We start from the raw sequence: 23,042 nt of genomic DNA, 5'->3' as shown, positions 1-23,042 counted from the left end.
AAAACTAAGACTCAAAGATAGGACCATCTCTTTTACAACTTTCCAATATGTATTTAAGAGGATTTTGGTGGTAGCCTACCAGGTACATAAGCCAGAGTGGAAAGAGACTCTAATCAATCATCTGACCCAGGGAGCAGTCTGTGGTCACTGAAATAAATTTTAAAAATAAAGAAAGAGTTGCCCTTGTAGGCCCTTGTTTGGACATATCTTCCAAGGTTTTCAATGACATACCTCAGAAAAAAATTCAACAATGCCCCACTGGATTTCTTCCCAAGAAGCTAACAGCAATACGCAGTTAGTTTTTAAGATGACTAGTAGGCTTTTGAAGAAGCCTCATGGAATTTTAATAATAAAATTTGGGTTGGAGGAATACATGTTAAAGTACTTGCATTTTTCTTTCTCAGTCTGACTTATTTCAGTTAGCATTGCATGATTTGACTCATATGTGGAATCTAAAATATAAAAAAAAATGAATAAATACACAAACACAACTCAGAATCAGACTTATAAATAGAGTGAACAAACTGATGATTGCCAGAGAGGAAGATGTGGGGAAATGGGTAAAGTGGGTGGAGTGGGAGATACAGGCTTTCAGTTATGGAATGAATAAATCACAGGAATAAAAGGCACAGTGTAAGGAATACAGTCAATGATACTGTAATGGTGTTATATGGTGACAGATGGTAGCTTCACTTGTGGTGAGCACAGCATAACAAAGAACAAGTTGAATCACTATGTTGTACGCCTGAACTAATGCAACATTATGTGTCAATTATGCTAAAATTAGAAACTAAAAAAAAATAATAAGGTACTTGCATTTCTTTCTATGTGGCAATAATTTAAATTATGACTTTTGTAGCAAAAGAATTAACACTCAGTATGTTAGCAGAATCAGTTGTATTTAGCATTATGAGGCAATATTAATCAAAAAAATGGAAGCATTTCTATACAAGAAGCATAAGTTACAGTATTGGTAGATAGGTCTCTGATTTTTTAGGGGATAGTCCATTGGTCATATTATAAGGGGTTACGAACTGTATATTTTTTAAGGCATGTAAAATATATAATATTTTTTAAAAAGCAATCCAATTATCTAATATTGTGCTAAGATCTTTTAAATTTTCAATAAGATCTTGTGATTGACAAACTAGAATAGGTCATAACTTTCATAACCTCTGTATCATTGATTTTTAAGCTTATTTATTTATTTTGAGAGAGAGTGTGTGTACAATCAGGGGAGGGGCAGAGAGAGAGAGAGAGAGAGAGAGAGAGAGAATCCCAAGCAGGCACTGCACTGTCAGTGCAAAGCCTAACACGAGGCTCGAACTCACAAACTGTGAGATCATGACCTGAGCCAAAACCAAGAAGAGCTGGCTGCTTAGCCAACTGAGCCACCCAGGTACCCCTGTATCAATGATTTTTAGTTGAATAGATTCGTTTGGTTGTCAATGTCAAATCTGTACATAACAGAATGAAATAAAAAAATAGGTCTCTTTTCATCTCTGGAACTACAAAGAAAGAATTGATCTACCAATTCCAGTCTAAGAAGCAATAAATTAGCAATTACTTTCTGGAGTAGTATATTTATATTTATATGCACATTTAATGTAATATAGATTACATACCATTATAAAATTATATATAAGATACATTACATAAAACTAAAAAAAAATATTTTAATTAAATGGCACAGAAATGAAGACACAATTTCTATCTTCAATGCACCAGAGACCTTAGGGGAGACAGGTCCAGAGTTAGTGGTATTACAGAAGAATACTGGTAAGATCTTAGCTGTACAAGTTACAAAAATAACATTAATAATATAATTTACAATATAAATAACTTAATAAAATTAGGTAACAGTTTGCAAGGGTTTTGAAAAGTTAAGTTCATGCACATTAAATCTAATGTTGTGTACTAGGATGAACTGCCTTAAAGTGAAGCTAAATCCTGAAGGAGAATAAAAATTTTTCTCTATACTATACCCCACATTTCTGATGAGTTGTGTATTGTTCATCGATCTGGTCTATATGGCTTTATTCAAATTATCTTACTCCCTGTCCAGATTGGCTAGCCTCACTGAGCAGAAAAGAAGAAAGTTGTCATTTTATAATTATAAAGAGTATCAGCAGAAACTTTCAGTACCCTCAATAGGAAAAGCAAATCTACCTGTCTTCAAGGTGGTCAATCAATAGTGTCTTACGTACCAGGAGATATGAAATGACGAGTTGAGTGTCATCAATGTTATGCTACAATAACAATAAATAACTCCATTTAATCTTCAACAATCTGAGTAGAATCAGAGTCTCAGCTTACATAAACCTAACTAACAAGGAAGTTCTCTGAACTCAGTGGTGACATTCATTTAACTGGTTTCTGTAACAAACATTTATTGACTACTTACAATGCAACAAGATACTGTACCAGGAGTACAGAAGACAGACATGGAGCAGACAGATGAAGATCTGCCTTCATCAAACTTATTTGTTAATGTGAGAGGTAACACTAAATAGGGAAAATATATAAAATACATAGTTAGTGATCAGTCCTATGGGAAAAAATTACAGCAATAGAGAGAAATGGTTATATTTTTTGACCGAAGTGTACACTATTTTTAGACAGAATGGTTATAGGAGACATCACTGAGAAGGTGACTTTTGATTAAAGATCTGAAGGGGAAAAATTAAATACATACACTCACACACATATATATGTGTATATATAATTTGTAATATTATATATTAACATATATAATGAAGTATCTACATGACATAAATTCAACCAGTGTACGTGTTAGAAATATTACCAATTAATTTATTCTCCTGTTCAGTATTGTTAATTCAAGCTATTATTTCTCTGAATTGACAGTCTATAGAGTCTTTTAGTAGGTAGCTTTGGTATGGCTTTTTGACTAGAAAAGATTGAAAATGAGTAGTTACAGCAGGCACTGTGAGTTTGTGACCCAAAACTCACTGAAATGCCACCCCTTTTTTGCTCACCTCTATATTTAGAAGCTGGAAAATCTAAATGCTCCTTTTGGCATGACCCCTTGGAACTAGAATAGCCTTATGACACTGGCAATTAAAATGGAAATACTTGTGATTTCTTGAAAGACTATACTCTGTGGTTCAGTTTCCTTCCTGTTTGTTTTGGCTTTGAATACAGATAAGATACGTGGACTTGGGTAGATATTCTGGACCACAGGATGGCAAGGTTGAAGAAAAGGCCAAGGAATCTAAGATAACATCCCTGCTACCAAGCTGTTAAACCAACAGCAGAAGCTGCTTTAATCAGACTTTTTTTTTTAATTCTTTGAGAAAAATACACCCATATTTATTAGGACTCTTATAACTCAAGTTTTCATTTGCTTGTGGCTAAAAGCTTATCTAACTTTTACAGACAGAAACACTAAGCCCCTGCATCTATAGGGTTATGCTCTCATGCACACCATCATATAAACAAAAGCTATTTCTGTGCTTAAGACTGACATGTCTTCCATGGTTCTTGAACTCATGGTACCTCACAAATGATAAACATGTCACTCTCATTACCCTCTTAATTTAAAAATAGTCTTGATTAGATAACACCCTTATTTCAGAGACAATTTTAATGTCAAAGAAGAAAGAAGTTAAGTACAAACTTGGAAAACATATAATCATATTTTGATACTGAGAGCCAGAAGAAACTTGACAACAGAAATATTTCATCAGCCACAAAGAAAAGGGTCCTAAAAATATGATATTGACCAATGTTCAGTGACACCAAATAAATATGTCATGATGGATTAAGAATGCTTTTTCTATTTGGATCTTGATGTTTTGCTGTCAACAGATGTGTAAGTTGTCATTCAATTGCACAATATTGTTTAGTAGCTAGTGCTCCAAAAAAAAAGTTATAACCATAAATAGAGTATTTGCTGGCACTTATTGAGAAGAAAAAGATTATTCTTTTGATAAAATTAAGGAAATATTTAACAACCATCACCTTAATATTTGTTGCTATATACTTCAAATGCTATATATAAGACCCATAGTAACCAAAAACAAAAAATCTATCCTAGATACACAAAAATAAGGAGAAAGAAATCCAAGCAAAACAATGATAAAACAATGAACAAAATGAAAATAAGTATACACATATCAATAATCACTTTTTTTCTTTAGAAAGAGAGCAAGAATGGGGGAGAGGGAGAGAGAGAGAGAGAGAGAATCCCAAGCAGGCTCCACGCTCAGCATGGAGCCTGATATGGACTCAATCAATCCCATGACTCTGGGATTATGATCTAAATCAAAATCAAGCCAGATGCTCAACCTACTGAGCCACTCAGGGGCCCCTATTAAATATCATTTTAAATGTAAATGATCTAAATGCTGCAATAAAAAAATATACTGTGACTGAATAGATAAAAAAAAAAAAAAACAAGGCCCATGTATATGAGGCCTATAAAAGATTCACTCCAGACCAAAAGGCACATACAGACTGACATTGAAAGGATAGAAAAAGATATCCCATGCAAACTGAAACAAAAAGAAGCCTGAGGTAGCAAAACTTATATTAGATAAAACAGATTTTAAAACAGAGACAAGAGACAAAGAAAGGTATTACATAATGATAAAGATATCAACCCAACAATAGGATAGCAATTGTATATATCTATGAATCCAACATAGGAGCACCTAAGTACATAAGGCAAATATAAATGGACATAGTAGAAGAACTTGATTGTAATACAATAATAGTAGGGGATTTTAATGCTCCACTTACAATAATAGTAGGGGATTTTAATACTCCACTTACATCAATAGGTAAATCAGCCAGACAGAAAATCAATATGGAAAGAGTGGTCTTGAACAACACATAGACCAAATGCACTTAATAGATACATACAGAACATTCCATCCAAAAGCACCAGAATATACATATTTTTCAAATACACATGGAACATTATCCAGGATAGATCACATGCTAGGCCAAAATACAAATCTCAACAAATTTAAGAAGATTCAAATCACATAAAGCATTTTCCTCACCAAAAGGGTATGAAACTGGAAATCAAACACAAGAAAAAACTCACAAACATACGGGGGCTAAACAAGATGTCACTAAAACAAATAGGTCAACAAATAAATAAGAGGAAATTTAAAAAAAAATCATGAAGACAAATTAAAATTAAAACACAATGGTCCAATATCTTTGGGACACAACAAAAGCAGTTCCAAGAGAAGATTTTATAGTGATATATGCCTACCTCCAAAACAAATAGAATTTCAAATAAACAGTCCAACCTTACACCCAAGGGAACTAGAAAAAAATAGAAAACAAGCTCAAAGTTGTGAGAGGGAAGGAAGGAAAAATAAAGCAGAAATAAATGAAATAGAATCTGAAAAATAAATAAATAAATAAATAAATAAATGAATGAATAAGATCAGTATAACCAAGACTTTCTTTTTTTTTTTAAAGATAAACTAAATTGATAAACCTTTAACCAGACTCATCAAGAACAAAAGAGAGGACCCAAATAAATAAAACCAGAAATGAAAAAGAATAGGTAGCAATGGGCACCACAGAAATATAAAGGACTATAAGAGACTACAATACAAAATTATATGCCAACAAATTGGACAACTAAGAAAAAAATAGATAAATTCCTAGAAACATACAATTCCCAACACTGAATCAGAAAAAATATCTGAACAGACTGATTACCAGTGACAAAATTGAACTGGTAATTTAAAAACTCTCAACAAACAAAAGTCCAGGGACCAATGGCTTCATAAGTGAATTTTACCAGATATGAAGAGTTATTACCTATTATTCTCAAACTATTACAAAAATAGAAGAGGAAGGAATGCTTCCAAATTCATTTTACAAGGCCAGCTTATCCTGATACCAAAACAAGATTAGACACTACAGGGAAAAACAAAACAAAACAAAACAAAACAAAACAAAACAAAACAAAACAAAATTACAGGCCAATATCTCTGATGAACATAGATGCAAAAATCCTCAACAAAATATTAGCAAACAGCATTCAACAATACATTAAAAGAATCATTCACCCAAACGAAGTGGGATTTATTCCAGGGATGCAAGTATGGTTCAATATCTACAAACCAATAAACGTGATACTACACAATGACAAAATGAAGAACAAAAACTATATGATCATCTCAACAGACGAAAAAAATCATTTAGAAACATTCAACATTAATTCATGATAAAAACTTTCAACAAAGTGGGTTTAGAGGGAACATACCTAAACATATAAAGGCCATATATGAAAAACCCATAGCTAACATCATACTCAATGGTAAAAAGCTGAAAGCTCCTCCTCTAAAATCAGGAACAAATCAAAGATGTATACTCTCACTACTCTTATTCAACGTGGTACTGGAATTTCCAGATGTAGCAATGAGACAAGAAAAAGAAATAAAAGGCATACAAATTGGTCAGGAAGCAGTAAAACCGCCACTATTTGCAGATGACATGATAATATATATATAGAAAACCCTAATGACCCCAACAAAGAACTATTGGAAATAATAAATAAATGCAGTAAAGCAGCAAAATACAAAATTAATATACAGAAATCTGTTGCATTTCTATGTGCTAATAACAAATTAGCAGGAAGAAAAATTAAGAAAACAATGCGACTTAAAATTTCATCAAAAAGAATAAAATACCTATGAATAGATTTAACCAAGAAGGTGAAAGACCTATACTATGAAATCTATAAGAAATTAATTAAAGAAATTGAAGACGACAAAAACAAATGGAAAAATGTATCATGCTCATGGACTGGAAGAAGTAATATTGTTGCATTGTCTATAATACCCAAAGCGATCTACAGATTAAATGCAATCCCTATCAAAAGACCAACAGTATTTTTCACAGAAAACAATTTTAAAATTTCTTTGGAATCACAGGGACCTCAAAGAGCCAAAGCAACCTTGAGAAAGAAGAAAAAAAACTGGAAGTATCACAATCCCAGATTTCAACATATACTACAAAACTATAGTAATCAAAACAAGGCAGGGGATGGGCTAAAGGGGTGATGGGTATCAAGGAGAGCACTTGAGTTAAGCACTGTTATATGTAAGTGATGAATCACTAAATTCTACTCCTGAAACCAAAATTACACTATATGTTAACTAGTTAGAATTTAAATTAAAATTTTAAAATAAAAAAAGTATGGTACTGACTGCAGAAATAGAAACACAGGTCAACAGAACAGGATAGAGATCCCAGAAATTAACCCAAATGTTATGGTCAATTAATGTACTACAAAGAATATACAATGAGGAAAGATAACCTCTTCAATAAATAGTGTTGGGAAAACAGGACATATACATTCAAAAAAATGAAACTGGGTCATTTTCTTATACCATACACAAAAAGAGATTCAAAATGGATTAAAGAACTACATGTGAGACCTGAAACCCTAGAACTCCTAAAGGAAAACATAGGCAATTATCTCTTGGACATCGGCCTTAGCAACATTTTTAAGGATGTGTCTCCTCAGGCAAGGCAAACAAAAGCAAAAATAAACTACACCAAAACAAAAGGTTTTGGCACAGTGAAGGTAACCATGAGCAAAACAAGATAGTAACCTAGTGAATGGGAGAAGTTATTTGCAAATGATGTATCTGATAGGCAATTAATATCCAAAATATATAAAGAACTCATATAACCCAATACCAAATAAAACCAAAAATTCAATTAAAAATAGGCAGAGAACCTGAATGGACATTTTTTTTTCCCAATGAAGACATACAGATGTCTAACAGAAACAGGAAAAGGTGCTCAACAGCAGGGAAATGCAAATCAAACCCAATGAGATATCACTCCACACCAGTTAGAATCAAAAAGACAACAAATATCAAGCATTGGCAAGGATGAGAGCAAAGGAAATCTTCATGCTCTGTTGGTGGGAATGTAAATTAGTACAACTACTTTGGAAAAAAGTATGGAAGTTTTCGAAAAAATTAAAAATAGTAATACCATATAATCCAGTAATTCCACTACTCGCCCAAAGAAAACAAATAGACAAATTTGAAAAAATATATGTACCTCTATGTTCACTGTGGCATTATTTATGATAGTTAAGATATGGGAGCAACCCAAGTGTCCATCGATTGATAAATGGGTAGAGAAGTGGTAATCAAAACAATCTAACAAAATTCCAGGACCAAATGGCTTCACAGGTGAATTCAGCCAAATATTTAAAGGAGAAGTAATGCTTATTCTTCTCAAACTATGCCAAAAAAATAGAAGAGGAGGGGCACCTGGGTGGCTCAGTCAGTTAAGCTTCTGACTTCAGCTCAGGTCATGACCTCACAGTTCTGAAATTCAAGCCACGTGCTGAAGCTCGGAGCCTGGAGCCTGCTAATAAGAATTCTGTGTCTCCCTCTCTCTCTTTCTCTCTCTGCCCCTCCCTCCCTGCTCACACTCTGTCTCTCTCTCTCTCTCAAAAATAAATAAACATTAAAAAATTAAAAAAATAAATACACGAGGAAAGAAAACTTTCAAATTCACTCTGAGGCTAGCATTACACTGATAAAATACTAGCAGACTGAATCCAACAAGACATTTCAAAAAATCATTCACCATGATCAAGTGGGATTTATTCCTGGGATGCAAGTATGATTCAATATTCACAAATCAATCCATGTGATGGGGCACCTGGGTGGCTCAGTTGGTTAAGCATCTGACTTCGGCTCAGGTCACGATCTCACGGTTCATGAGTTTGAACCCCACATCTGAGCTGTCAGCACAGAGCCTGGAGCCTGCTTCGATTTCTGTGACTCCCTCTCTCCCTGCCCCTCCCCCACTCACTCACACTCTCTCTCTCTATTGCTCTCTCTCTCTCTCTCAAAAATGAATATTTAAAAAATTTTAAAAATCAATCCATGTGGTACATCACATCGATAAGAGAAAGGATAAAAACCATATGATCATTTCAATAGCTGAAGAAAAAGCATTTGACAAAGTACAACACCATTCATGATAAAAACTCTCACCAAAATAGGTTTAGAGGGAACATACCTCAACATAATAAAGGCTATATATGAGAAACCCACAGTGAACATCATACTTAGTGGGAAAAAAGTGAGAGATTTTCCCTAAGGTCAGGAACAAGAAAAAGGTCTCCACTCTTATCACTTTCATTCTACACAGTACTGGAAGTCCTAGCCACAGCAATGAGACAACAAAAAAATAAAAGGTTGGGGTGCCTGTGTGGCTCAGTCGGTTAAGCCTCCAACTCTTAATTTTGGCTCAGGTCATGATTTCTGGGTCCTGGGATTGAGCGCCACTGCCAGTGCAGAACCTGCTTGGGATTCTCTCTCCCTCTCTTTCTGCCCCTCCCCTGTTCTCTCTCTCTTTCCTCTCCCCAAATAAGTAACTAAACTTTAAAAAACATTTTTAAAAGGAAATAAAATGCATCCAAATTGATAAGGAAGAAATAAAGTTTTCACTATTTGCAGATGACATGATACTATGTATAGAAAACCCTAATGATGCCACCAAAAAACTACCAGACCTGATAAATGAATTCAGTAAAGTCACAGGATACAAATCAATGTACACAAATTCACTGCATTTCTATACACTAATAATGAGGCAACAGAAAAAGAAATTTAAAAAAAACAATCCCATTTACAACTGCAGCAAAAATAATAAATAACTAGAAATAAAGTTAACCAAATAAGTGAAAGAGCTGTACTCTAAAAACTATAAAAAAAAAATTGTGAAAGAAAATTGAAGACAACACAAAAAATGGAAAGGCATTCCATGCTCACGAATTGGAAGAACAAATATTGTTAAAATGTCCATACTACCCAAAGCAACCTGCAGATTTAATGCAATCCCTATCAAAATACCAACAGCATTTTTCACAGAACCAGAACAAACAATATTAAAATGTGTTAGGATAGCCAAAGAGATCCTGAAAAAGAAAAAGAAAACTGGAAGTATCACAATCCCAGATTTCAAGTTATATTACAAAGCTGTAGTAATCAGAACAACATGGTACTGGCACAAAAAGAGACACATAGATCAAAGAAACAGAATAGTAAGCCCGGAAATGAATCCACAATTATGTGGTTAATGAATATCCAACACAGCAGGAAAGAATATGCAATGGGAAAAAGACGATCTCTTTAACAAATAATGTTGGGAAAACTGGAGAGCAACATGCAAAAGAATGAAACTGTACCATGTTCTTACATCATGCACAAAAATAAACTCAAAATGGATTAAAGACCCATATGTAAGACCTGAAACCATAAAAATCCTTGAAGAGAGCACAGGCAGTATTTTCTCTGACACTGTCTACAGCAACCTTTTTCTAGGTATGTCTCCTGAGGCAAGGAAAATAAAAGCAAAAGTCAACTATTGGAATTGCATCAAAATAAAAAGCTTCTTCACAGCAAATGAAACAATCAGCAAAACTAAAAGGCAACTTACAAAATGGGAGAAGATATTTGTAAATTATATATCCAATAAAGTGTTAAAATCCAAAATTTATAAAGAACTTATACAACTCAACACCCAGAAAACAACCCAGTTAAGAAATGAGCAGAAGACACGAATAGACACTTTTCCAAAGCAGACATCCAGATGGCTAAGAGACACATGAAAATATGCTCAACATCACTCAGCATCAGGGAAATGCAAATCAAAAACTACCATGTGATATCACCTTAAACTATCAGGATGGCTAAAATCAAGAACACAAGAAACAACAAGCATTGGTGAGAAAGTGGAGAAAAACGAACCCTCTAACACTGTTGGTGGGAATGCAAACTGATGCAGCTACTGTGGAAAACAGTATGGAGGCTCCGAAAAGTTAAACATAGAACTACCTTATGATCCAGTAATTGCACTACTAGGTATTTACCCTAAAAGTACAAAAACATCAATTCAAAGGGAACATGAGCCTCCATGTTTATTGCAGCATTATTACAACAGCCAAATTATGGAAATAGCTCAAGTGTCCATTGACAGATAAAGAAAATGTCACACACACACATGCACACAGAGAGTTATTATTCAGCCATAAAAAAGAATGAAATTTTGCCATTTGCAACAACATGGATAGATTTAGAAAGTATACTGCTAAGTGAAATAGAGAAACACAAATACCATGTCATTTTACTCCTAATAGGAAGTTAAGAAAGAAAACAAATGAGCAAAGGAAAGAAAGAGAGAGAGAGAGATGAACCAAGAAACAGACAACTATAGAGAACACACTGATGGTTGCCAGAGGTGAGGTGGGGGGAAGGCAATGGGTTAAATAGGTGATGGGTATTAAAGAATACACTTACCATTATGAACCCTAAGTAATGTATAGAATTGTTGAATCACCATATAGTACACCTGAAACTAATATAACACTGTGTGTTTACTAGAATTAAAATTAAAAACTTAAAAAAAAAGTAGGGGCATGTGGGAGGCTGAGTTGGTTATGCATCTAACTCTTGATTTCATCTCAGGTCATGATCTCATGGTCTGTGGGTTCAAGGCTCCCTTTGGGCTCTGCACTGACAGCATGGAGCCTGCTTTGGATTCTCTCTCATCCTCTCTCTCTGCCCCTCCTCTGCTTGTGTGCCCTCTGTCTCTAAATAAATAAATAAATAAATAAATAAATAAATAAACTTAAAAAAAGAAGTTCCGAAGAACAGACACTCAGATCAATGGAATAGAATAGAGAACCCAGAAATGGACCCACAAACATATGGGCAACTAATCTTTGACAAAGCAGGAAAGAATATCCAGTGGAATAAAGACAGTCTCTTCAGCAAGTGGTGCCGGGAAAACTGGACAGCGACATGCAGAAGAATGAACCTGGAGCACTTTCTTACAGCATACACAAAAATAAACTCAAAGTGGATGAAAGACCTCAATGTAAGACAGGAAGCCATCAAAATTCTCGAGGAGAAAGCAGGCAAAAACTTCTTTGATCTTGCCCGCAGCAATTTTTTACTCAACATGTCTCCAGAGGCAATGGAAACAAAAACAAAAATGAACTACTGAGACCTCATCAAAATAAAAAGCTTCTGCACAGCAAAGGAAACAATCAGCAAAACTAAAAGGCAACTGACAGAATGGGAGAAGATATTTGCAAATGACATATCAGATAAAGGGTTAGTATCCAAAATCTACAAAGAACTTATCAAACTCTACACCCAAATAACAAATAATCCAGCGAAGAAATGGGCAAAAGACATGAATAGACACTTCTCCAAAGAAGACATCCAGATGGCCAACCAACACATGAAAAAATGCTCAACATCACTCCATCATCAGGGAAATACAAATCAAAACCACAATGAGATACCACCTCACACCTGTCAGAATGGCTAACGTTAACAACTCAGGCAACAACAGATGTTGGCGAGGATGCGGAGAAAGAGGATCTCTTTTGCATTGTTGGTGGGAAGGCAAGCTGGTGCAGCCACTCTGGAAAACAGTATGAAGGTTTCTCAAAAAACTAAAAATAGAACTACCCTATGACCCAGAAATTGCACTACTAGGTATTTATCCAAGAGATACAGGTATGCTGTTTCCAAGGGACAAATGCACCCCCATGTTTATAGCAGCACTATCTACAACAGCCAAAGTATGGAAAGAGCCCAAATGTCTATCTATGGATGGATGGATAAAGAAAATATGGTATATATATAGAATGGAGTATTACTCAGCAATCAAAAAGAGTGACATCTTGCCATTTGCAACTACGTGGATGGAACTGGAGGGTATTATGCTAAGTGAAATTAGTCAGTCAGAGAAAGACAAAAATCATATGACTTCACTCATATGAGGACTTTAAGAGACAAAACAGATGAACATAAGGGAACGGAAACAAAAATAATATAAAAACAGGGAGGGAAACAAAAGAGACTCATAAATATGAAGAACAAACTGAGGGTTGCTGGAGGGGTTGTGGGAGCGGGGATGGGCTAAATGGGTAAGGAGCATTAAGGAGTCTACTGAAATCATTGCTTCACTATATACTAACTAATTTGGATGTAAATTTTAAAAAATAAAAAATAAAGTTAAATCAAATTTAAAAAAAAGTTCCACCTACCCTTAGTTTTAGAGTCAGAATTATGTAAAGGATTAGCAAAGGGAAACAGATGCATTTTCTTGACCTACAAGGAAAGAAATTGGATTTTAAATATTATTTGTTGAGTTACATAAAGTGAATGAATTATGTATCTAAGTATTATTTTCTATAATTTCCAATTATGTGTTTTATCCAAAAAGTGATATTACTTCTCTCAAGTTCTCTAAAATGATCTTGCCTCAAGTGTCATACTATTATCTTCTGTGGAACATATTTGAAATAAGGCTTTGAGGGTAAATAGTAGACTTGCTTTTTTATGACTACTTTACAGTCACTTGTAAATTGAAATGTACTTGCAAACATGAACTTTAAAGAATCAATATATCCATGAAAATGTTAAGGGAGTTCTGGACTTTCTTTCTCACTTTTGGAATTAGAAAGTCATTTAAAGTATTCATGTATGTTTTTTACAAATTGTGTGAAATTGAAGTTAACTAGAAATAGTGATGATTAAACCTTCTCAATTAAGTACAAATTCTCTCTGTTACTGTTAAGACTATCTAAGAAAGAAAAGCTTAAATTCCTTTAATTCCTGAGGTTCTAAACAAATGTCCTCATGACACGAAAATAGTCTATATACCTTTATAGTTGTGGGTTTTTTTAATTTCTTGATCACGTGTTCATTAACAGCAAAAATTGAATGATAGAGTTCTGTGCAGAATAATAACCCAGGACTAACTGACTCACCTCTGACTCTTCTGCCATTGATTAACATTTTCAGGACAATCAATATCTATCAGATACCACTCACTCTCAAAATTAATCAAGACAAAATTCTGAGAGTTATGAAGTTCAAGTGTCCTGTGATGTTTTTTGGTACTTATTTTATAGGCACCCTTGCAATTTGTTTTCAGTAGGCTTATCTGACTGTGTGAAGCCTGAAGTCCACTGGAATAGTAAATGTAGACATCCTCAATACTTATTTCCAGAGCTATCTAATGAAGTGTCTTTGTTTCTTATAAACATATTTCAAATTATTCACATCTAAAATTGCAATGTGCGTTTCTAACAACCATATCACTATTACTTGAGCATCAATTAAAACAATTTTTGTTATAAATATTCATATTTTAAATATGCATATACAAGTAAGTCCTTTCTAAATGTCCATTCCTCTGTTGGACCTGCTTGCCATTTATGCTACTTAGTATCACTTTATAAGACTGATTCAAAAGCACATGATACCTCTTCCCCATGCAAACACAAAGCTGCTTTTCCAATGGCTAATATTCAGCAGACACCTGAGTTGGAGAACTGGGTATTGAATCTAGGTCTTCCACTCACTAATTCTACGACTTTAAATGAGATGCTGATGAATCAGTTTCTCTTACTTAAAAATGAAGCCAAGGGCTCTAAGCTTTATTACAAAGCTGTAGTCACCAAGCCTATATGGTACTGGCACAAAAAGAGACACATAGATCTACGGAACAGAATAGAAAACCCAGAAATGGACCCACAACTGTATGGTCAACTCATCTTCAACAAAGTAGGAAAAAATATTCAGTGGCAAAAACAATCTCTTCAAAAATGCTCTTGGGAAAACAGTATAGTAACATGCACAATAATGAATCACTTCCTGGATCACTTCCTTACCCCCATACACAAAAATAAATTCGAAATGGATGAAATATCTAAATTTGAGGAAACCATATAAATCCTAGAAGAGAACACAGGCAGCAACCTCTTTGGCCTTGGCCAGAGCAATGTTTTACTAGACATGTCTCCAGAGTCAAGGGAAACAAATGCAAAAATGAACTATTGGGACTTTATCAAGACAAAAAGCTTCTACACAGCAAAGGAAACAGTCAACAAAACTATAAGGCAGCCTATGGAATGTGAGAAGATATTTTCAAATGACATATCTGATAAAGAATTAGTATCCAAAATCTATAAAGAACTTATCAAACTCAGCACCCAAAAAAACAAATAATCCAGTTAAGAAATGGGCAGAAGACATAGGCACACATTTTTCCAAAGAAGACATTAGATGGCTAACAAACACGCAAAAAGATGTTCAACATCACTCATCATTAGGGAAATGCAAATCAAAACCACCATGAGATACCACCTCACACCTGTCACAATGGCTAAAATTAACAACACAAGAAATAACAGGTGTTGGTGAGGATGCAGAGAAAGGGGAACCCTCTTGCACTGGTGGTGGGAATGCAAACTTGTACAGCCACTCTGGAGAACAGTACGGTGGTTCCGTCCAAAACTAAAAATAGAACTACCCTATGATCCAGCAGTTGCACAATGAGATATTTACCCAAAGGATACAAAGATACAGATTTGAAGGGGTACATGCATCCTGATGTTTACAGCAGCATTACCAACAATAGCCAACTATAGAAAGAACCCAAGTGTCCATCTATTGATGAATGAATAAAGAAGATATGGTCTGTATATGCAATGGAATATTATTTGGCCATCGAAAAGAATGAAATCTTGTCATTTGCAACAATGTGGATGTATATCCAAAGAGTATATTATGCTAAGCAAAATCAGTCAGTCAGAGAAAGACAGATACCACATGATTTCACTCATATGTGGAATTTAGGAAATAAATCATATGAACATACAGGAAGGGGAACAAAAGGAGAGAGGGAAGCAAACCATAAGAGACTCTTATCAAGAGAGAACAAACTGAGGGTTGATGGAGGAAGGAGGTTGGAGGAGGGGCTAGATGGATGATGGGCATTACGGAGGGCACTTGCTATGATGACCACTGGGTGTTCCATGTAAGTGATGAATCACTAAATTCTACTCCTGAAACCAATATTGCATTATATGTTAACTAACTAGAATTTAAATAAAAATTTGGAAGAAAAAAAATGAAGCCAAGGTGACAATACACATTAAAGTACTATTGAGGTGGCACTCCGAATTATTATGAAGAGGATTTTTTCATTATTATTCTATTAAGTACTACACAGATGCAATGTAATATTATATTTTAAGTACTATAAAAATGTAATATATTGTTAAAATTATTAATTTTTGGTGTGGGGAGGATTGAACATATATTCTTTGCAACGGTATTTACCAAAACTTGTATTCAGAGATTTGAAACACTGATCATATATTGAAATGAAAAGTCCATTTGTCTACATTTCTCCTAATGAGTAAATTCTCTGAGGGCAGCTACAATTGTTACCATAATCACTATTTGACTCTAGTGTCTGGCATGATGCATCATATATAGTAGGTATTAATTACACCCACATCATATACATAACTGACTTGTCAGATGACTCTACATGCTTGAATGAAAGAGGCCTCTCCTTTATGCAGATACAGAGGTGGACAATAAGACTAGGGGTGAGGGTGTAGGTGAAAAATTAGGACCAACTGGTAGAATCCAGGGGAAATTAGTAAGCCTAAGTTTTAAAAAATGTGTTAAAAAACAAAAATATCTAGGCTGGTAATAGAGATTTCTCTATAATGAGACATGCTTAATAAAAGCTGATGGCCACCTGTCATGGCTATAGTAGAAGGACTCACTGAACTGGCTGGGATGGAGTACAAGGTAACACCTATGATCCATTCCAAGAGTCAAATGTATTTCCAACCACAATTAAAAAGAAAAGAAAAACTCTTTAGATATTAGGTAATAAGATGTTTGAAAAATTTGCTGGTCAATTTAGTTAATATAATTAATTTTGTCATCATATATACCAATCCCAAGAAATTTTCTGTATCTGACAATTCTGCATGACTTACCATGGCATGAAGCAATGAAATAAATTAAACTGCTAGGAAAGCATTAAGTACTACCTCCCTTTTACAAGCAGCAGTTTTGTTTGCTACTTCCTTAGTGAATTGGAGCTTCCCAACGTGCATTTGCCTCCATATCAGCTGTCAGGTGACTAAATATTTTGCTGAAGAATTGACAGGGACCAAGGACTTCATGAACATGACCTCTCTTGATTTTAAAATCTTTCAAAAGATGCCCTTTGCCATCATGAGTGTCCTGGAGATAAAAGTGGGAGCTAGCTGACAACAAGCTGAGGAACTGTCATTAGTTCTAAATGTTGAGCAATGGAGCATAACATCTTTCAGCAAGAACAGCCAAGAGAAATGGCCCTTAAAATATCTACAGTATCAAATATTATAAAGGAATAATTACCATGTGATAGATACATAAAGTGGGTGCACAGAGGTTATTTGTCATTACTGCAGTCTGCTCAAAATTCAGAGGGAATGACTCTCCTTATTTAGGAATAGACTTTTACATACATGTCAGGGTTAACTCATAATAGTCAAACTGCAATGAAATGTAGTCCTACTGAAATGCTTCAGTTAAAAAACATAGAGTCAATGGAGCACCTGGCTGGCTCAGCTGGTTAAATGTCCTACTCTTGGTTTCAGCTCAGATCATGATCTTATGGTTCATGGGATTGAGCCCCACATTGGGCTCTGTGCTGGCAGCATGGAGCCTGCTTGGGATTCTCTCTTCCTCTCTCTCTGCCCCTCCCCTGCTTGCACTGTCTCTCTCAAAATAAATAAATAAACATTAAAAACAAGACAAAACAAAAGAAAACAAAAACCCACAGAGTCATTAAGAAAGATAGGTGAGAAGAACTTTACAGATCAAAACCCTTTTTGGGGCACCTGGGTGGCTCAGTTGGTTCAGTGGTCGACTTCAGCTCAGGTCATGATCTTGCAGTCTGTGGGTTTGAGCCCCATATCTGGCTCCATGCTGATGGCTCAGAGCCTGGAGTCTGCTTTGGATTCTGTGCCTCCCACTCTCTCTGTCCCTCCCCCACTCACACTCTGTCTTTCTGTCTCTGTCTCTGTCTCTGTCTCAAAATTAAATAAACATTAAAAAAAAGTTTTTAAAACCAAAAAAAACCTTTTTATCTCATATTTCAGGTAATAAACCTGAAGCTCCAATTGATTAGGTGGCCGGGGTAAGTTCATGTAGTAGGTTCCTAACAGGTCTATTTGTCCTTAGTCTCAGCCCAGTATGCCTTTAACTATTACAAAGCAATTCACTACAAGGTTGATTAAACAGTCTAAATTAAGTTAATGACGTATTTCACTGTAACAGGGAAAACTGGCCTTGCTCATTTGACTTCTTTCCCACTATGTCTCCAACTCCTTCAATACACAGGGAAATATTTGTACTACATTGAAAATAGAGGACAAGTGCCAGCCACATACCAGAAATTTTGTAGAATCTTGCAAGATGTAGTACAGGTGAGAGAATGTGGGAAGGCTGAGCAACAGTTAAGACATCATGGGTAAGGTCAGAGTCCAATAGATAACCAGCAGAACCTAATGCCACAAAGTTCAGAAGCTGGGTTCTGGGACAAGAGCAGATGAGAAGCAAGCATCAATCTCTCCAGTTCTTCTGAGAGTAGCATTCCAGTGCTGGTACACAGAATGCCAAGTGACATACTTACTCCCAGTTTGCCCCCATTGTGGGATGCAGGACTCTCTGAGAGTATGGAGCTGTGTATATGTAGTTGGAGCGGGAGGTCAGCCACTGTCATCCTTGGTCTTATAGAAGAACACTATTCCAGCTAATTGGTTTCTAACAACCAACATGGATAGGACAGCTTCAGTATGATGTCACAATGCTTTCTCCAACCAAGTCTCATACTTTACTAATTACACACACACACACACACACACACACACACACACACACAAATGGACATTTTATCCGTCATCATAATACTATAATCTAAATGTTTTCATTCTCTTTTCTTCAGAGACCCAAATGTTTGAATAGAGACTGAAAATAATCTGATAGAAACTGTGTCATAACCATAAACATGAAGATATTGTATCATTCAAAGTAAGAAACTTTTACTCTGTGTAGCTGCAAACTTTTTGTAATAATTAAAAATAATAATTACCAAAATATATTAAAAGCCTGTATTAAAAAAGAAGAATGTGAGTGGCCCCAAGGCATTGAGGTCTGCCATACTTTATGGCCAATGAAAGCTAGAAACCAGCCTTCTACTTTGAGAGGTGAGTCCTCAGACATATGCAAGTTCTCACTCCATGAGAACTTATCTTTTATTGGGTCAGAAACTTATAGTATGTTATTTATAAACTCAAACTTCTAACATGATAAAACAAAATTAAATACAAAGGTATTTTAATAAAAGAAAGAGAAGTGTAGCCTATAACCTATAAAGATTCTCCATTTTTGAGTCATTCAATACAAAGGCCAGTGTATTGCCCCTCTTAATACCATCAGGTGTCTGGTCATGTTAGTTAATTACACTTACTTGATTCCTTTCTCACAATCAAATTTCTCATCATAATAGCGTAGCTTTGCTTGTAGTGAAAAAAGCAGCCACTCACATCCATGCAAATGTTTAGTTTGACATTTCATCATAAAGCAATAATTTGGTCCTCTGATTTTATGAGCTGATGTGGAAGAGCTGGTGTGGTGATCATCAATAATGAACAAATGAGCATCAGTATTAATGCATGACAAAGAAGACTTAAAGTCAAAATAATTAAACTGGATAAAAAGGTTTCTTATGGATAAATATATTACTTACAATGTAAAGCAAAAAGACATTCCTAGGAAATGATTTTAACACACATCATTCAATCATTTGTAAAAAATTTAAGTCAAAAGATAATATAGATACATTCACAGTGTATGTGAATGTTGTAACCAATAATGTATATTTTACATGAAACATTATAAAAATATACATGGGGCTCCTGGGTGGCTCAACTGGTTAAGCATCTGACTTGATTTCAGCTCTGGTCATGACCTTGTCATCATGAGATCAAGGCCCTGTGTTGGGCTTCACTGGGTGTGGGGCCTGCTTAAGATTTTCTCTCTCTCTCCTTCTGCCCCTTTCTGCTCATGCTCTCTCTCTCTCTCTCCCTCAAAAAGAAAAGTATAAATATTATTTTCTAATACCCATGAAACTTTCATACAAAATAGTGAGTTATAAAGAAAAATCTAAATCATGAAATTTTAGTGCCAATATTCCCTGTCAACATTTTTCTAAAACTGAGGAATAATAACAAATGAACAAAAAATTCCCCAAGATATCTACTGGTAATTTGTAAAAATGTCAAATAACTCACATCAAATAAGAAATATAATCTACAATAGTCACTACTTAATTCAATACTAAGTTATTATATTTTCATCATATCAGTATGTCAGATAAAAAAATCTAACTATATGGATTGAGGCCAAACAAATGGGGGAGTCGATTAAATTTAAATTCATTCTTCCTACGAAATAAAAGAAAAATAAACCTTTTTAATAAACAGGATATTTTCCTAAAAAATGAAGAATGTATAACTCAATCTAGTCAATATTATATATACTGGAGGAAAATAGAGGCTTTCTTTTTTTTTTAATTTTTATTTTATTTATTTATTTATTTATTTATTTATTATTTTATTTTTATTTTTTTAAGAGGCTTTCATACACCTGCTATTATTTCTCTGAAAAAGAAATTATAAGGAAGGGAGGTATATTTGACAGCGTCTCAGATTTGATAAGACACTGTTTATAACTTGTCAAAATCTTGTTCATAACTAGAATGCTTTTCTCAATTAACCACAAAAAAGATAAGTTTATAACCATTTATAAAAGAAGTACCTTTAATCAGGGTATGTGTATATATAATCCCTTAACTTTTACTTTTTATTTTTCTTTAATGTTTATTTTTGAGAGAGAGAGATACAAAGTGCAAGTGGGATAGGGGCAGAGAAAGAGTGAGGCACAGAATGCGAAGAAGTTTCCAGGCTCTGAGCTGTGAGCACAGAGCCTGATGCTGGGCTCTAACTTACAAACTGTGAGATCATGACCTGAGCTGAAGTTGGCCACTTAACTGACTGAGCCACGCAGGCACCCCATAAATCTGTCAGGTTTTGACTTCACTGTAAAATATGTTGCTCAACCTATGTGCCAGAGCTAAGCAAATTAAAATCAGGTCATAAAATAGGAAAGGTAAAGGTGTCTAATATAAATACATTTCAAGTAACCAAATATTTTTGCCCAAAGAAGAAAAAAAAAACTATTATTTTAAAAGAAAACATATAGTTCAAAGTATAGTCCACCCCCGCAACTTTTTTGTATGACTTAAAAGATCATATTTTTGCCTGCACCTTTGAAATTTCATTTGATCATACATTTTCTAACAGGAATATTTTGTATCAAGGATCAATGATTATTTTATACTTAAACTTTTGTTGAAAAAAGCATTGTACTTCTCAACCCTTGAAACTGTTGTCCATAGAATAAAAGGCATTTGTAGCATACAGATCATCCAGAAGATAATCTTCTGACTTACAAATATATAGGTGTTAGTGGTTGTGATGTCATGTATGGGACATATTTGGGCATCATGTATGAGGTGTCTTCCAAATTACTGGACTTGTAGTGATGTGTGGAGCTTTTGATCTTTTTTTCTCAGGGTTAAAGTGAATAATAACGCAGTGAACTTTGTGAATTAACCTGATTCTTTCTGCTCCTGACTAAAAGGCTCTCCTCCTGGCCCCATCATTGACAAAACTGAAAAAAAGCCACAGAACACATTTTTCTTGGTGTTTTTGAAACTCCCTAATTTTTTTAGAGAAAAAAAAATTAAAGCAAAACAAGGCAAAATTAAACAAAGCAGAACACATTTGACCCTTGAGAAAACAAATATATGACCTGATAACTATGAGGTGTTAACTAGAAAATAGTCAACTGAACTTAAAAGGAATAAGCCAAGTCTGTATGTATCAATAAGGATATAGTTTAAAAATATGATGCTAAATAAAAGGGGCAAGCGGCAAAAGTATTGTCATTTATATTATCATTTAAAATATAAGGCACAAAACAATATCTCATTTTAATGGATACCTTTACTATAAAAATGTGCAGAATAATATTAGAAGTACATGCACCAAGTTCATAATACTCAGACAAAGTGGGGTCCAGATAAAGACAGAAATCTAGAAAAGGTTTTTGCAACATTTTATAATATTCTAAATTAAAAATGGAATAAATACATCACAAGGTATTTATATCTATATATCTGTTCACATATATACTATATAGAATTATATACAGTAAATTATATTGTGGTAGGATCTCCTAAGGGGGAAAAAAAACCCAAAACCTCAAGGCAACCTGGCTATACACATACGTGACAACATCCCTCATGACCTTGTAACATGAGAGCACTTAATGAGACTGCATGTTTGTGTGTTACCATATATGGGAGACAAATAAGTAAAAAATATATTAACAACTATGCACGTGGTGCTTGGGGCTCAGTTCTTCGGGTACAAACCCAACTGAGCAGTGCCAGCAGGAATAAAGTTGCTTCCTGGAAAGAAAAGCCTTGATGTCACGGCTCTCTGGGCGAGAATCCTGCTACATTACTTGGGGGCTTGCATCCAGGTTTCGGAAACAGTGCATTTCCACCTCCTTTGCTACTGGGGATAGGAACCTGGGGGCACCAGGAGAGACGGCCTCTCCTGGCACAAGCAGACCCCTTGATCTGCAGAAGACTAGCCTTCCCAGCACACCCGGGTGAGGACTCTGTGAGGTCCGGGAACCGGCCCAGGGAGTGCCCGTCAGACTGGTAAGAACCCATGTTCCTTTCGGCAGACCTGCCCATAAGAGGCAGAAGGGATCACCTCCCAGAGTTGCACTAGTAGTTCCACAGGGGACGAGGAACGAAGCTGCAACTCTAAGGCGCTGGGCGCTGGGCGCCGGGTAGCAGGTTGGAGTCGCCCCGTGACTTGTCTCATGTTCATTTCCTGGGTCAATGACTATGATAATTACAGCCAACTGTCTCTGGTACCTCAGAACGGGGACTTTAAGGAGTATTCCCAAGCAGCTGCCAAAACTCCCTTTGTTTCAGGGAAATTCCCTGTCTTCTCCAGACAGACATGAACTGCCTAATTCCACTAGTGGAGAACAAAA

The 23,042-nt window shown here is 35.1% G+C and overlaps 1 long non-coding RNA gene across 1 annotated transcript; it reads right to left on the bottom strand.

The window, feature by feature from the left end:
• Positions 1–377: 377 nt before the first annotated feature.
• Positions 378–18,631, bottom strand: LOC132673414 (uncharacterized). The gene is made up of 4 exons (XR_009608046.1): positions 18,538–18,631; positions 18,296–18,438; positions 13,091–13,154; positions 378–452 (listed from the first exon to the last, which is right to left on the bottom strand). It is a non-coding gene; the product is annotated as an uncharacterized LOC132673414 (long non-coding RNA).
• Positions 18,632–23,042: the final 4,411 nt, after the last annotated feature.

This window comes from Panthera onca, chromosome C1, assembly GCF_046562875.1.
Source record: "Panthera onca isolate mPanOnc1 chromosome C1, mPanOnc1 haplotype 2, whole genome shotgun sequence".
In the NCBI taxonomy this organism is placed as follows: Eukaryota; Metazoa; Chordata; class Mammalia; order Carnivora; family Felidae; genus Panthera; species Panthera onca.
Note: the sequence above shows the minus strand (reverse complement) of the source record. Positions and strands in the feature narration are given on the sequence as shown.